General features: G+C 35.5%; 1 protein-coding gene across 1 annotated transcript in view; it reads left to right on the top strand.

Annotated features, from left to right (window-relative positions):
- The first annotated feature begins 8,546 nt into the window (after positions 1–8,546).
- The window catches only part of LOC110019418 (protein NETWORKED 4B-like), a 12,329-nt gene continuing 4,830 nt past the window's right edge, over positions 8,547–16,045 (top strand). The window contains 1 exon segment of the mRNA XM_020717059.1: positions 8,547–8,624. The gene's annotated coding sequence lies outside the window, so the exon portion shown is untranslated.

Below are 16,045 nucleotides of genomic sequence, written 5' to 3'. Positions count from 1 at the left end.
CATCGATATGGGGGAGGGAGAGGGGAGAGCGGAGGGAGGAGCGCAGGGAGGAGAAACAGGGAGGAGCGCAGAAACGATAGAGAAGAGAGAAGAGCGGAGGGAGGAGCACAGGGACGAGATATACCTATGAAGCGACGGAGTTGCGGAGCAACGCCGAAGGAGAAAGAAGAGGGGCAGCGGAGCCTTCGAACGAACAGAACGAACATAAGCGAAAAGAAGAGGGGCAGCGGAGTAAACCAAAGAGTGTAAACGCGGATCGCGGGGATAGACCCGCGATCCGCGTGTAATACAAAATTTAAAACGCAGTTTGCAGATACGCGACTCCACCGCGAGAAACAAACACGAAGGCGACGTTTTTAAAAACGCCGCAACACCTATAAGCTGCCCCAAACGGGCCCTTAGTCTTTCTTCTCTGTGACATTTAATATTTCTTTCGTGAATCTTTCTTAACCACACTTTTATCCTGTATTCCATTAAATTTTTTTGATATTCATGTCGACGCATTTTATCATACGATTATTTTTTTTATTTAGTTAGTCCGTTTGATTTTTAGTTTTGTAGCTTTTGTTATATAATCCAATTTTAACGCAAGGGAGGGCTTTTTCTCTTACATTCCCAAAGTATATTAATCTATCTTATAAAATACTTGAATATCAGAGGCTCCGAGTACTGCTCATAAAAATTGAATCATGAATTTTAAAATAATATATCTTATCTCAAAATTCAAAAAGCGGGCCCTGCGTTAGCTGAGCATCCAACTGTGTCGCCCAGTTTCTACGTGCCACTCGCCAACAAGTGACAATTATTACAATTTTTTGAAAAATCCCGCGCCTGGCTAAGCCGCTGTAGCCTGCGAGGAAAACGTGGATTTGTTCCTTGCGGGAGCAGCATGCCCAAACTACCCTTCGCTTCTCGGCTGACTCGCGCACCTTCCCCAACGCTTCTCTAACGCGGATCTTGTAACGCGGTTAAGGTTGTTACTTGTTAGGCCGTGGCGTGAATGGAAAAGAGATGCATCTATTTTAAATTTGAATTTTGGGAAATCTTACATACATGACACTTAAATGTAAATGTAAGTATTTATATGTCTGATACTAAATATTATTTTCTTACATTCCAGCTTAACTATGCATAAAAATGTGCTTTTAATTTTCTAAAAATTAAAATAATAAATATGAACATCTAGGTGATATAAATGTAAGAAAATCAAGGTTTAGGCATTGGGTATGTAATTACATAAGAATGGGGTGCTACATATATAAGTGTCCCTTAGGTTTTATATTTGGAGTAATATAAGTTATGCAATGGGTGAGAAGAATCCATATTAAAGTTGGCGAGAGAAAGAAAATAGAATGAAAGAAGCAAGAGTAGAGAGAATAAAATTGAGAAGAAGAAACAGACTGCAAGCTAGAAAAAAGCTAGGTAACATAACTCTCAAATTTATCTATTTTTTTTATATCATTGAATGACAGAGATACAAGGATTAAATAGAAGTTGAAATAACAAATTTATACATTAGAGAAAGAGTATAAATGACAATGTCCTGCCCATTACATAAAATAGAGACTAATATAAAAGCCTAAATGCGTCGCATGGAACTTAATAGGATGAACTCTTAGAGGTGTTGTGGAGAATATGCAGACAAGTTGAGGAATCAGTGACCGGATGAAGGAGGAGATGTCAAGATATGAACTAGGTGCCTTTTACCCCCTTTCAAGGTGAGGATCGAGTTGCGAGAGCATCAACTTGTGGGAGAGCTTTGGGAAAAATGTTTGCAACTTGATCATTTGTTAGGAGGTGTTGTAAGTTCCTTTTACCCCCTTTCAAGGTGAGGATCGAGTTGTGAGAGCATCAACTTGCGGGAGAGCTTTGGGAAAAAATATCTGCAACTTGATCATTTGTTAGGAGGTGTTGTAAGTTGATGTGTTTGAGTTGAAGATGGTCTCGGATGAAGAGATAGTTTACTTCAATGTATTTTGTGCGTTCATGGAATACTGATTGTGGGCGAGGGCTATGGCAGAATTATTGTTGTTGTATACTGTGGTGGAAGGTGAAGATGTGAAGTTTAGTTCTTGTAGAAAATTTCGTAACTAGATGATTTTAGCAATAGTTATAGCCAATGCCTGGAATTCTGCTTTGGTAAAAGACTACACCACAATACGCAGCTTTTTTGCTAACCAAGATATGAAATTCGGGTCGATGTTGATACAAAAGCCTAAAATTGATCTTCCATCAGTGGCGTCACTAGCCCAGTCTACATTTGCATTGGCAGTTAGTAACATAGGGCCAAAAATAATGGGGAGCCCATAATTAGTGGTTCCTTTCAATTAACATAGATGTCTTTTTAATTTTTGATAGTGCATTAAGTTGGCTTAAATAGTTAACAATGAAGGAAATGCTTTGATGCATGACGATAAGATATTGAAGGGCTCCTATTGGCTTTCTATATTGTTCTAGAGGTGTGGTTGAATTGGGTTGTTTATGATGATTTGTGTGAAGAGGGGTGAGCATAGGTTTAGGTTGGGACATGCATGTATTATCTAGAAGTTCTATTAAATAGTGGGATTGATGCATAAATATCCGTGCAAAATTTTGTGTATGTTAAGGCCAAGAAAATGTGAAATTGTGCTAACTTGTTTGAGGTTAAAATGAGTGTTGAGAATGTTTATTAGCTGATTGATAGTATCAAAAGAGTTGCATGTAATATGTATGTCATTGACTTAAACCAAAAGAAAAATATGTATGTTCCAATGATCATAAATTAATAAAAATGGATCAACTGAGCCTAATATGAATTTCTGAGTATGCAAAAATTGACAAAAAGTAGTATAACATTGATGAGGTGCTTGCTGCAGCCCATAAGTAGCTTTTTGAAGTTTGCACATGTAATGTGGATGAATATTATCAATGAATCTAGGTGGTTGAGCCATGAAAAGCGTGTCATCAAGCTTCGCAAACAAAAAACCATTAGAAACATTGAGTTGAACAATTTCTCATTGATTGGATGTAGCTAAAGCAATTAAAATTTTAATGGTGGGACCAGACTGAAGGTTTCATGAGATACCTTATCGTTGGGCAATTAAAATTTTAATGGTGGGAAATTTTGCAACCAGACTGAAGGTTTCATGAGATACCTTATCGTTGCTTGAATCTTTGAGCTACTAATTTTGCTTTTTGGCAAGCAATAGTCCCACCTATATTATGTTTGTTTGAATGTCCATTTGCATCCTACTATATTTTGTTTTGAAGGAGGTACGAGAATCTGAATGCCTTGTTGTTGAAGTGCCATGAACTCTTCTGGCATGGCTTGACGCCAATAAAAATGTTGTGCTGCTTGTTTGTAAATGGTTGATGTAGCTTTTGAGTTTATGTTGTGGTGAAGTTCTAATTTTTTTTTATTATTTTAAGTTTCCTGTTTATTGTCTTGCTACCACTTTATGTTGTTTTGAGCTGGTAAGAAGGATGGTTGAGGGGAAACAAGGGGAGAGGAAAAAGATGTTGGCGATGAGTGAAGAGTGGAGTCATAAAGTGGATGAGAGATGGTTGGGGAGGGAGATGATTGTTGTGGGAGGTGAAGAAGATGAAGAGTGTTATGGGCCGAGGAGATTGTGGAGAGTGGAGGAAGATAGGGGGGGGTGGGGGGAGGTGGGTAGGAGAGGTTGTGGGTGGTGAAAGGGGGCTGGAGATGAGGGGTTTGAAAAGGAAAGTTGTCTTCAATAAAAATAACTTGTCGGGATATGATATATCAATTTCCCTGAATATCGAAGCACTTTTAGCTTTTTTGATGTGGATTGTATCTCAACAAAAAGCATTTGGGAGCTTTTGGTGTAAATTTGTGAGATGTTTGATGGGGTTGCCAGGGAAAGTAGCGACACTCAAAGGTTCTAAGGTGCTCAAATTCAGGGGGTTTGTTATGAAGTAACTAAAAAAAGAGATTTGTTTTGGATGGTAGATGAAGGAAAGCGATATATTAAATATGTGGTTGTTTGGATGAAAGCCGTCCAAAATTTAATTGGGAACATGATTGAGTTGAGCAAGGATCTAGATGTTTCAATTAAATACCAATTTTTAAGTTCGGTAAGACCACTTTGTTTTGGAGTATGGGGGCAACTATATTAGTGTTGGATACCATACTCTTGTGAGTATTTATTGAGTATGTGAGCCATATACTCCCCATCTCCATCAAAGCATATATATTTTATGTTTCTATAAAAATCATTTGTGATCATCTTATGTAAGTTAATAAAATGATGAATAGATTCAAATTTATATTTGAGTGGAATGCACTAATAGAAGCATGAGTGAGAGCCAATGAGGTAAACATAATATCTGTATCCTTCGATTGAAGGGTGAGGAAATGGGCCCCTATTATTTGAATGCGAAAAGTCTAAAAGATCGTAAGTGGTGGAACTCTCAGAAAAGGGTAATTTACGACTTTTATTTTGTTTGCAATCAATACATGAATGAGTAGAAGCTGAAATTTAAAGTAAGGAAAATAGTGAGAAATCTTAGAGAGAACTTTATTGTGAGGGTGGCCCAGTCTTTGGTGTCATAGATTGGAGTAGAAGACCGTTGTAAGAGCTGTGATTGGGTATAAATCATGATCAACAGTTCCATGATGTAGAATTTTCTTGGTTGTCAGATCTTGAATATAAAACTTGTCAACATGAAAAATAACTTAACATTTAATGTCATGAGTGATTTTATGTACACAGATCAAATTGTGAGTAAGTTGAGGAACTCTAAATAGGGGTGAGAGTTTTAGCTTATGGTGAGGAGTTGGATGTATACCAACTCCAACGTGAGTAATTTTAGAGTTTTTTTTTTTAACCTACAACAATCTATTCTGAACTTATGTATGTGGATGTTTGATGATTGTTGTCCAAGTGAGGCGTGAGGTGAGCGGTTGCACCCATGTCTATGACCCAGTCTTGTGGTTGGGGTTGAATCTGACTGGTGAGGGTAGCCGTTTGAAATGTAGATGGTGTTCTATAATGTAGGTTGATCCGGTGCCAGCAGTTGCTGGCTGAGGGACCTCTTTTATTGCATATTTTACAAATGATACTTTATTTGACTTTTGCAAAGGTGTTGTTGTATTATTATTTGTTGTGTGCATTGTTCTTGTCGAGGGTTCTTGAAGTTTGGTAACCACCTTTGTTTTTGTAAATGACTAATGCCTGTGCTGAATATTTGGTTGACTCATTTGCTAAGTTGCACTATTTACTATGTAAGAGTGCATAGAAGTCCTCGAGAATGATGAAATATAATTTCGTGCGAATGGCTATCTTGAAGCCTTGATAGGTTGGAGGGAGACCATTTAGCGCGTAGAAGATAATATCCTTGTTGTCAACCTTGGAGTCGACTGTGACAATACAACCCACCAGTTTCTTGATAATTGTGAGGGTTTGGCTCACTGTGTTGGCACCTATGGTAACATTTTGTAGTTCATTCTTAGGGTAAATCACTTAACATCTATTGGTTGCTTGAAATTAATTGACAAGACTATTCCAAATTTTAGCTGAATTGTTGAGATGGAGGATATAAGGATGGGGAGAGGAAGAGATAGTGGAGAGTATTGTTGCAGCAAAGTTCTGATCGATAAGTTGCCTGTAATTGTATTCTTGATTTTCTATATCATTGCCAGATTCGTCTTGGATGAATCTTGGAGGGGGTTGAGTGGTACCATCTAAGAAGGAGTCAAACCCGTTAGCAAACAACAAGTTAGAAATCTGAATTTTTCATACTTTTATGATATAATGGGTTGGTGGTCATGTTCTTGATGTGTGACATCAAGAACTTTAGAGAGTTTGGTATGTTGATGTCCTTTATCTTTGAAAAGGATGTGCCAGGTTGTTGGTTGTTTTGTGTGGAAGATGAGGATCCTAATTCCATGATGAAAATAGCTAGCAGTTCTGATACCACAGAATAAACCTGACTAGAGAAGAAAAGGAGAAGGAAAGAAAGAAGATAAGAGGAAGAAGAAGAAAAAGGAGAAGAAGAAGAAGCATATGAAAAACCAGAAGAGAACTAAATAACACAACTCTCAAACTTCTCTATATTTTTTATATCCGTACATGACAGAGAAACAAGTATTAAATAGAAGTTGAATGGCAAACTTGTAAATAAGAGAAATAGCATAATTAACTATGTTGTCCATTACATAAAACATAAACTAATATAAAAGCCTAAATGCTTTGTAGGAAACCTAATAGGACAAACCCTTAGATGCACTATGGAGGATATGCAGACCTGAGGGACCAGTGACTAGATGAAGGAGGAGACGTCGACATATGAACCAAGTGCCTTTTAGAATTGGCAGAACATGTTTTCATTTATATTCAAAGATTGTTTTAATCACTAATTTTAATTTAGTCATCAAACTCAAAATTCTAAAAAAAATAATAATACAAATTCAAAATAGGAATTTTAAATAATTAAAATGTCAAATTTCAAGAAAGAGAAGAAGAAGCAGATGAAAAACCAGAAGAGAACTAAATAACACAACTCTCAAACTTCTCTATATTTTTTATATCCGTACATGACAGAGAAACAAGTATTAAATAGAAGTTGAATGGCAAACTTGTAAATAAGAGAAATAGCATAATTAACTATGTTGTCCATTACATAAAACATAAACTAATATAAAAGCCTAAATGCTTTGTAGGAAACCTAATAGGACAAACCCTTAGATGCACTATGGAGGATATGCAGACCTGAGGGACGAGTGACCAGATGAAGGAGGAGACGTCGAGATATGAACCAAGTGCCTTTTAGAATCGGCAGAACATGTTTTCATTTATATTCAAAGATTGTTTTAATCACTAATTTTAATTTAGTCATCAAACTCAAAATTCTAAAAAAAATAATAATACAAATTCAAAATAGGAATTTTAAATAATTAAAATGTCAAATTTCAAGAAATTCTAAAATTTTTGAAATAAGAGTCTCATTTCTGATACTCATTTAATTGTCATTATGGTGATCTCAGTGCCTATTATCATCATCATCGCCATAATAATATTCATCATGCCCCATATCATATGCAAAGTTGTCTAAAAGGTTAGATGTCACGAACAACTCGTGTTCGACTGGTTAAGTAGCTTTTGTTCTAATTGTTCGTTAGGTAAACGAACTGAAAACCAACAACTTCTTTAAGCTCGAATGAAAAATAAGATAAACACTAACAACTATTTTTTCGATCATGTTCGTCTCATTTTAGCTTGAAATAAATAAAAAAATATATAGAATATTATTCATATAATAATATATCATATATATTTAATCTAAGTTTAAATTTTAATAGCTCATGTGGTTATGTAGTTCTGCATTTTTTTATTGCACAGAATTGATGAGGTTCAAATCAAACGCCTTAGATATGTTTTTTTAATTAATTTAACGAGCCAATTTCAAGTTGAAGGCAAACAAGGAAATGTAAATAGAGTCGAACACAAACACATAGTTCATGAGGAAATTCAAACACGAGCCATTTTCGAATGAGCTGTACACAAGCCAAGCCTACACTCGCTAAAGCTTAATTCATTTACCTTCTTCATCTTATGTCATCCACGTCCTCGAGGATGCCATCAAAAATATCCACATGATCACCAATATTAACCTAAGTAGTGTAACAAGGAGACGTTTGCCGAGACACTCGCTGTATTTAAATTTTTAATAAACTCTTTAATATTTATACTAAGCTAAAATATTAATATCATACTCATCTTAATTAAATATATTAAATTCGAGATTTATTCTATACATTTGTCGCTCTAAGCGTCTTAATGCAATAAACAAAAGTGCCTTGATGCAATAGATTTTAAATATATTAATGCCTAAAAGAATGTATTGATACAAAATTTTATATCTAAGAAAGCAAAACACATATAACGGGTGTAAACAAGTCGAGTTGAGCTCATGCAACTCTCTGTTTTAGCTGAAGCTCGATTAATTTTATCTGGTTCGAGCTCGAGCTCTAACTTATGTCTACAAGTTGAGTCAAGGCATATTCATAAAGATAAAATCTTCATATATTTTGAGTATATTTTATATCAATAATTTTTTAAACTTGCCCCAGTTCACGAGCTAACGATAACTTATGTCTACAAGTTGAGTCAAGTCATATTCATAAAGATAAAATCTTTATATATTTTGAGTATATTTTATATCAAAAATTTTTTAAACTTGCCCCAGTTCACGAGCTAACGAGTTGATTCAAAACTGGCTTGAGCTTTAGCTTGTCGAGCTCAGTTTACGAGCCACTTATCAAGTCGAGCCCGAGCAGGCTTATGAGTCTGCTTGACTCACTTACACCCTTATCTGGAAAAAATTTTTCCTTGCATGCGGTGTCAGATCTCTACCTTCCTTCCATCATGGCTTCAGTGGAATTAAAAAAAAAGAGTCCCGCAATCGTGATGGACGGCAAAGATCATGCATTTATGCATTTATGCGTCTGGGTGTCCGCACTTAATAATTTTTCCCGACCTGGGTACTAATGGAGGGTAGTTTGGTCTCTGAAACTCGCCTATAAGACGCCGGCACCCAAAAGCTTACAGTCGAGGTCAGCGACTCACAGAGAGAGAATTCCTGCCTGTGCTCTTTTGATTTGAGCTCAAAGTTTTCTCCAGGTGAGTAACAACACCTTCATCGTTGTGGATTCCTCGACGATTTCTGCTTCATTTATGCTATGTTGGTTGCTTTCTTTTGATTTAAAAGTTCAAATCTCCATTTCCTGCCGATCTTTTTCCTGTTTTGGGTGATTTTTGGTACTCGTCCTTACGCTTTTGGTTTGATACTATAGTAGAGGGATGCAAACGGGTTTAGGTCTTGCTTTTCCTTGTCCTAAAATCGGATCAGATCTGTTTAGCTGGAAAGGAATTCAACCGTAAAGTGAAGTTGGTTTAAGCTATGAAGATTTAGTAGTTGGGGATGATGATGTACTTATATCAGGAAGACTTGTTCTATTCTTAATGAAGAAATGAAGTTCTGTTTTTTTTTCTTTGTGAAATTTTTTTCGATTTCAAACAACCGAAGGGCTTTCTCGGTGTTACTGTTTTGGATTTTTCATTTGTCCTTGTTACAGTAACAGTGAATTTAATACCTGAATTGACATTTAATAACCAGGGAATCTTTAGTAATAAGGACATCTCTATTAACATTCAAGCGAGCGGCCTCTGATTTGTTTGTTTAGTTATAGTAAATATTTTAAATTATTTTCTTAGCCCTCGATGTTACGATTTACGATGAGACATCGTCTAAGCAGCTCTGCAGACAATAATAAACTAGTTCAATGGATGAAGAACGTGATAGCTATTTGATAATTGAATTATTATTTTTTATATTATATTTTTAATCCTTCATTTCCTATAAATAATTTATGTGAGGTACAATTTTTCCTTTTATAATTATCGCTGGCAGCTTCTTATTTGATTTCTTGGATGTAACAGTTGTACAAATTAAGAAAGTCAATATGAGCTGTTCGGTTCCATTGTAGATAAACTAAACCCAGTAATATGTAGTAATTTTATATTATTTTATATAGAATTGGATCCAGGACTATAGCTATTTTAGTGTGCGCAAGACTTGTTTGTTCATTCGGTGTCAGGTTAGGTGAAATTATTTACAAAATCTCCTGAAAAGAAGGTGCCAAGAATAATAAGAAAGCCCTGCTGATGAGGAATGCATCGAAGTTAGAAGAGAATACTGAGGAACTACTGGAGGCTGTTCAGGTCTTTGGATAGATAAAATCAAGTGATCAAATAATATTTCCAGGTAGAATTGAGTGAAATTTGGCATTTATTGAAGAAAGAAGGAATATAAGAGGGCCATATTTAAGGGGAATGTTAAGGCACTCATTCATGGCCAAATTTGAATTAGTTTCTTAGCAGATCCTGCTTTTTTGTTTTTTTAAACCAGAGATTGTTTGATTTGTCTTGTGAGTGGACTCAATTGAATTTGTACGGCATGCTGTATGAATCACGGCCTGCTTGGTTTGAGGCAAATAGATACGATATTAAGGAAATTTTTATAGTTGTAGATAAGGAAGATATTGGCAACATTTATTTTTTAGCAGAACTATGTGGTTTGGTTTGCATTGGGGGAGGCCTTCTACAGTTAGTCAAGTCGTTGAGGTTGATGCATGGATACTGACAAATCGGTAGGTGATTCTTGAACCCACTCAGGGTCTGGTTCGTGATCAAAAGAGATGAGTTTTGACTTTTTTGGAGAATTTGCATGGGGTTGTTTGATCTTCTAAACTAGTCCAAGAACTTTGATCGTGGATAAAAAAAAAAAAATAAATAAATAAATAAATAAAATAAATAAAATACAAACTCATCATATAACTAGCTTTGCGGGTGATACGAGGGTGAGGCACTATGAAGTTTCAATCCAGAATTTTAAGCTAATAAATACGGCTATTATCAATGAATAGGAAATCTATTTATTATTATTTTTTTTATTTCCAAATTTTGTGTTTTTCCGCTGTCATTGTATCTCAATCACACGTGGAGACAAAGGAGACCGTGTTGTGGCACTTGGCCCTTCACTCTTTCAAAAGATTTTAAATTGATGACTTGAAAATTCTCGTTAAACTCCTTGTTTTGTTATTTATGTGGCCCCTTATTCACATTTATGTTGATATTTAGCTGTTATAAGTCAAAATTTGAAGCTTGCTTGCTCCATCTAATAAATCAATGTTCATAACTTTGAGGTGGCACTTTGCATGATCAATGACCATTATATTTGAATTAAAATAAATTTTATTGCATTCTAGAATATTTGTAATAATCGATAAATTTTGTCATCTAGCATTGAATGAAAAATTTTTAGATGATTATGATAAAAATTATTTATAGGAAATAAAAGATTTTTATGTTTAAAATAAAGAGGTGAGAATCTTGAGAGGCATGATTCAATTTAACTGATGCGCCCATTGTGAGTTTTAAATTACAAATAATATATTTTCTCATAATTGGTAAATATATTAATACAAAATAATAAGGTTGCATTGTAAAAGATAGCTTTCACGTAGAAATTTAGAAGTTCATGTTGGGTAATGTGGAGGCCCGGTCCACCGAATTTAGTTAGTTTCTTAATTAAGTATCCCACCTACCGCTCACTTACCACACCTACCTACCACTTATCTACCACATCCCACCTACCTCACACCTACCGCTCTCATGGTTTCTATAAATAGTCTCTTTTGGTTTAAAGAAAAGGAAATGGAAGTCAAGCAAGACCAAACCAAGTCATTTTGAGAGCTAAGAGAGAGAGAAAGAGAGAGAGAGAGGAAGGGCGAGAAGAAAATAGAGATTTTCTTGTAAACATCGAGACGCTCGACGATGTAATTCCTCGAAGAAATAAAATCCTCTGCAGCTCCGTGGACGTAGACAAATTTGCTGAATCACGTAAATCCGTGTTTCGCTCTGCTGTTTTTTCTCTGTGTGCAATTTTACTCGTTCCATTTTTCGCTTTATTGTCGTCATTTTCCACAACAACTGGTATCAGAGCTTTAGTTCAAATCTAAGAAAGAACGATGAGCGGAGACGAAGTGATGACATCGAGGATCAAGAAGTTCAATGATACAGATTTTGCTTTCTAGAGGATGCAGATAGAGGACTACCTCTATGGGAAGAAACTTTACCTTCCATTACTGGGAAAATGACCAGAAAAGATGGACGAGGCGGAATGGAGTCTGTTTGATCGACAAGTTCTGGGGGTTATACGATTAACTCTGTCGAGATCGGTTGCCCACAACGTCATCAAGGAGAAGACTATTGCAGATCTCACGACGGCTTTATCAGGTATGTATGAAAAACCATCAGCGAATAACAAATATCGGCGAATAACAAGGTGCATTTGATGAAAACGTTATTCAACTTGAAGATGGTGGAATGTATCTCTGCTGCTCAACGCCTGAATGATTTCAATACTATCACAAATCAATTGTCGTCTGTTGAAATTGATTTTAATGATGAGATACGTGCGCCGATATTGTTGGCATCATTGTCAAATAGCAGGAAAACCATGAGGATAACAATTAACATTTCTGCAGGTAAATCTAAGCTGAAATATGATGATATTCGTGATTTGATTTTGGCTGAGGAAGTGTGTAGAAAAGATTCTGACGAGACCTTGGGTTCGAGTTCGGCACTGATTGTTGATTTTAGAGGGAGATCACAAGACAGAAACTCAAACCGTGGAAAATCAAAATCAAAGTCAGGTCAGCAGGCAACCTGCTGGAATTGTGGCAAGACTGGCCACATAAAAATGAACTGTAGAAATCCTAAGAAGACGGAGAATTATGACGCTAATGTTGTAACTGAAGAAATACATGATGCACTATTTCTGGCAGTTTACAATTCTGTTGATGATTGGATACGGGATTCATAGGCTTCCTTCCATACATCTTCTCATCGAGAGTTAATGCGAAATTATGTTGCAGGTAACTTTGGGAAGGTATATCTTGCTGATGGAAAAGCTCTATACGTGATGAGGATGTGAGACATTTATCTTGTACTCCCTAACAAGAGCAAATGGGCTTTGTAAAAGGTCAGACACGTTCCTGAGTTGAAGAAAAACCTCATCTTTGTTGGGCAGCTCAATAAGGGTGGTGATTTGGTAGTGTTCTCAGATAACACCTGAAAGGTTACCAAAGGAGCATTAGTACTGGTTCGGGGTAAGAAAACTGACACACTATATATGACTACAGGTTTACTCAGGCGAGGACACATCTCAGACGAGGACACATGAGTCATAGGTGCATTATAGGGGAGCAGAAGAAGGTCAATTTCCCGAAAAGTGGTAGAGCGCTAAAGACAGAAAAATCAGACCTTGTACAGACAAATGGTGGAGAACCACAAAGTTATGAAAAAATCTTGCAAGATGAGAATTCGAGTAAGTGAATTCGAGTAAGTGAGAGAGTAAGTGAGAGCTAACCAAAAAGAAGGAGACATATTCTCTACCAGAGAATCATACTTAGGAGCTTGCAGAACTTCTATCAAGGAAGAAGGCATTGCACAACAGGTGGGCGTACCGGGTGAAGACTACTATTGATGGCAGTAAGAGGTACACGACTGAACTTGTTGAAAAGGGATTTTAGCAGGGGCAGGATAATGCTCATGCAGTGGGAGTTGTAAGTAGATACAAGAGTAACCCAGGAAATAACTTGGTGGTACGAGACTACGTTGGCGGTGATATGTCAACTGAGGGTATTACTCGTGAGAAGCTGAAGTTGTGCTCAACTTCAGTTGGTCTTCTGACATGAAAACAGGGGTTTCGAGTTACAGAGGTGGAGGATATCATGTTTGAGAAAAAAAGTCGGTACAGCTAGTAGATGATGCAACTAGTAGGTGATGCAGTCAGTGTCCCAGTCTTTAAGTGAGAGAATTATTGGGTAATGTGAAGATCTGATCCACCGCAATTTATTTAATTTTCTAATTAAGAATCTCACCTACCTTCTCACCTACCACACCCACCTACTGCTCACATACCTCACCTATTGCTCACATATCTCCTACCTACCGCTTTCATGGTTTCTATAAATAGTCTCTTTTGATTTAAAGGAAATGTAAGCCAAGCAAGACCAAGCCAAGTCATCTTGAGAGCTAAGAGAAAGAGAGGAAGAGAGAGAGAGAGAGAGGAAGGGAGAGAAGAAAAAAGAGATTTTCTTGTAAACGTCGAGGCGCTCGACGGTGTAATTCCTCAAAGAAATAAAATCCTTTGCAGCTCCGTGTACGTAGACAAATTTGTCGAACCACGTAAATCCGTGTATCGCTCTGGTGTTTTTTCTCTGTGTGCACTTTTACTCGTTCCATTTTTCGCTTTATTGTCGTCGTTTTTCACAACAGTTCATTGATATCAGAGTTATCATCAAGGGATGATTTAGGTTTACTTATTCTCTTTATATGGTAGGGGACATGTGATTAGGGAAGAAAATAGTAGCCCTGGTAGTGACAATAAACGTGGGACACTGGGTATCTTCTTGGCTTTGATGGATGAAATCAATGGTAGCAGTGACACCAAGTGTTAAGATTATTAACAATAATGGGTGTCAGTTTTGGTAGTGATGGCGAGCATCGATTTTATTTATGATGACGGGTGTTTTCTCTTGTTAGCAATGTTGGACATCAATGTTGTTGACAATGATTTGAGTTGTTAGCAAAGGCATGCATCCATATTGGTTCAATGATAGGCACTATTGTTTCACTTGTGGATGCCCGTGTTGATGGTGATGACATGCGTTATTTGGAACAACATATTTTGGCATTGTTAACGATGCAAGATGTTGGTGATGATGGCAGGCGTCTGTCATAGTAGTAATGATAAATATTAGTCTTGTTGGCGACAATGGACATCATGCTAGTGAAGACAATGATTATTAGTCTTGTTGACACTAGTAGGCAATGCTTTCATTGTGCTTAAACACATCAAATTTGGTGGGGATATCAGACATCAACCTTGTTGGTGAAGATGTGTGTTGGGGCTATTAAGAACATCACATGTTTTGTCATTGTTAAAAATTATAACACTCAACGTTGATATTGATTGCATGTGTCGATTTTATTGAAAATGACAGACAAAGAGTTTGGTGGAGATGGTGGGTGTTTGCATTTTAATGACAACTAGTAACGATATTGTTGACAATTATAGGCATTGGTGTCAATGTTGGGTGTTAACTTTGTTTGTAACAATGAGTGTCAACTTTACCTTAGAATTAGGGGCAATTTATAAATATTTGTAGAGGTCATTTTGATAAAAAATCAAGACAATCCATCAAACCATCGGACTAGATACCCCTTAATTATAAAACTCTTTAGACATTTAATTGTATCATTTTTCCATGATCTTGGGATCATCATATTCATTTGCTGGAGGTTCATTTTGAGTATAATCTTATAAATCTTATAAGATTATGAGGATATATAATCCCCAAAATAATCTTGAGAAGTTTATAATTTTAATTTTGATTGCTTGAATTAGACTCGTGCGGATCTAGAATAAGTCATTTTTGATATATTTGAATTCATCTCATTGAGACAATTATTAAAGTATATGATGGATATTAGTAGAGTGGGCTGTCCCAAAGTTCATCTCCGAAGTTTTTGATATGAATACTTGGACGCTTGGCGACGTCAAAATTCTATCTACATTCATGCTATCATATAAATTTTATTGTGACCTATTAAATCTAACAGCCAACACATAACATACTGTTGATCTTAAAATTTAAAGTAATACTTAAATATTATGAATGCTATTATTATTTTTTAATTGAGCAAGGCATATAACATAAAGATATTTTTTAAAGTTTATTATTACATCACTTGCTTCATTACTTGTAAATGCGAATTAAAAAAAAAACAACTCTTTTACTTAACTCATAATTGTCACATTATCTATATTTATTATACCATCACAAACAACTCTTTTACTTAACTCTTAATTGTCACATTATCTATATTTATTATACCATCACTTAATTTCAATTATCTATGTTTAAAAAATTCATATAAAAAATATTTAATATTTAGCTATTTTATTAAGTTTTTTTTTGGTTATGACATAATGCTAATATCTAGTTATATTTAAATTAAATTTATTTACATAATTTCCAATCACTATGACTTTACTAAGAGATTTTATCAATCAAAATTTTTTATGTTATTTATTATTTTTATTCTTGCAAGGCAAAGGTATTGTTTAATACACATGTAACAAAAATAAACTCAAAGTAATCTTTTTTGATTTTATATTTATGTGTTTGTTAATGTAATATCTTATAAAAAATAATAAAACTTTCAGTTGCTTTGTTATTTTGGGTTAGATCAATTCTAAGGTTGCGCATTCGCCGATATATTCAGATGATGTGATTGGCAAATAATAGAAAATCATTTGAATCAAACTAAAGTACAAGTAAAATCTAATCAACCAAAGAATAGTAGAATAAAATTAAATTAAGCCATACTATAATTCAATTTCTTTGATTGATTTTTGTTCAACTAAATTATTGAATAAAAAAGACTAGATTTTTTATTTTGATAATGCT

This window comes from Phalaenopsis equestris, unplaced genomic scaffold (assembly GCF_001263595.1).
Source record: "Phalaenopsis equestris unplaced genomic scaffold, ASM126359v1 Scaffold000055, whole genome shotgun sequence".
NCBI classification, from domain to species: Eukaryota; Viridiplantae; Streptophyta; class Magnoliopsida; order Asparagales; family Orchidaceae; genus Phalaenopsis; species Phalaenopsis equestris.
The sequence above is the reverse complement of the archived record's forward strand: the minus strand, read 5'-3'. Positions and strand labels throughout refer to the sequence as shown.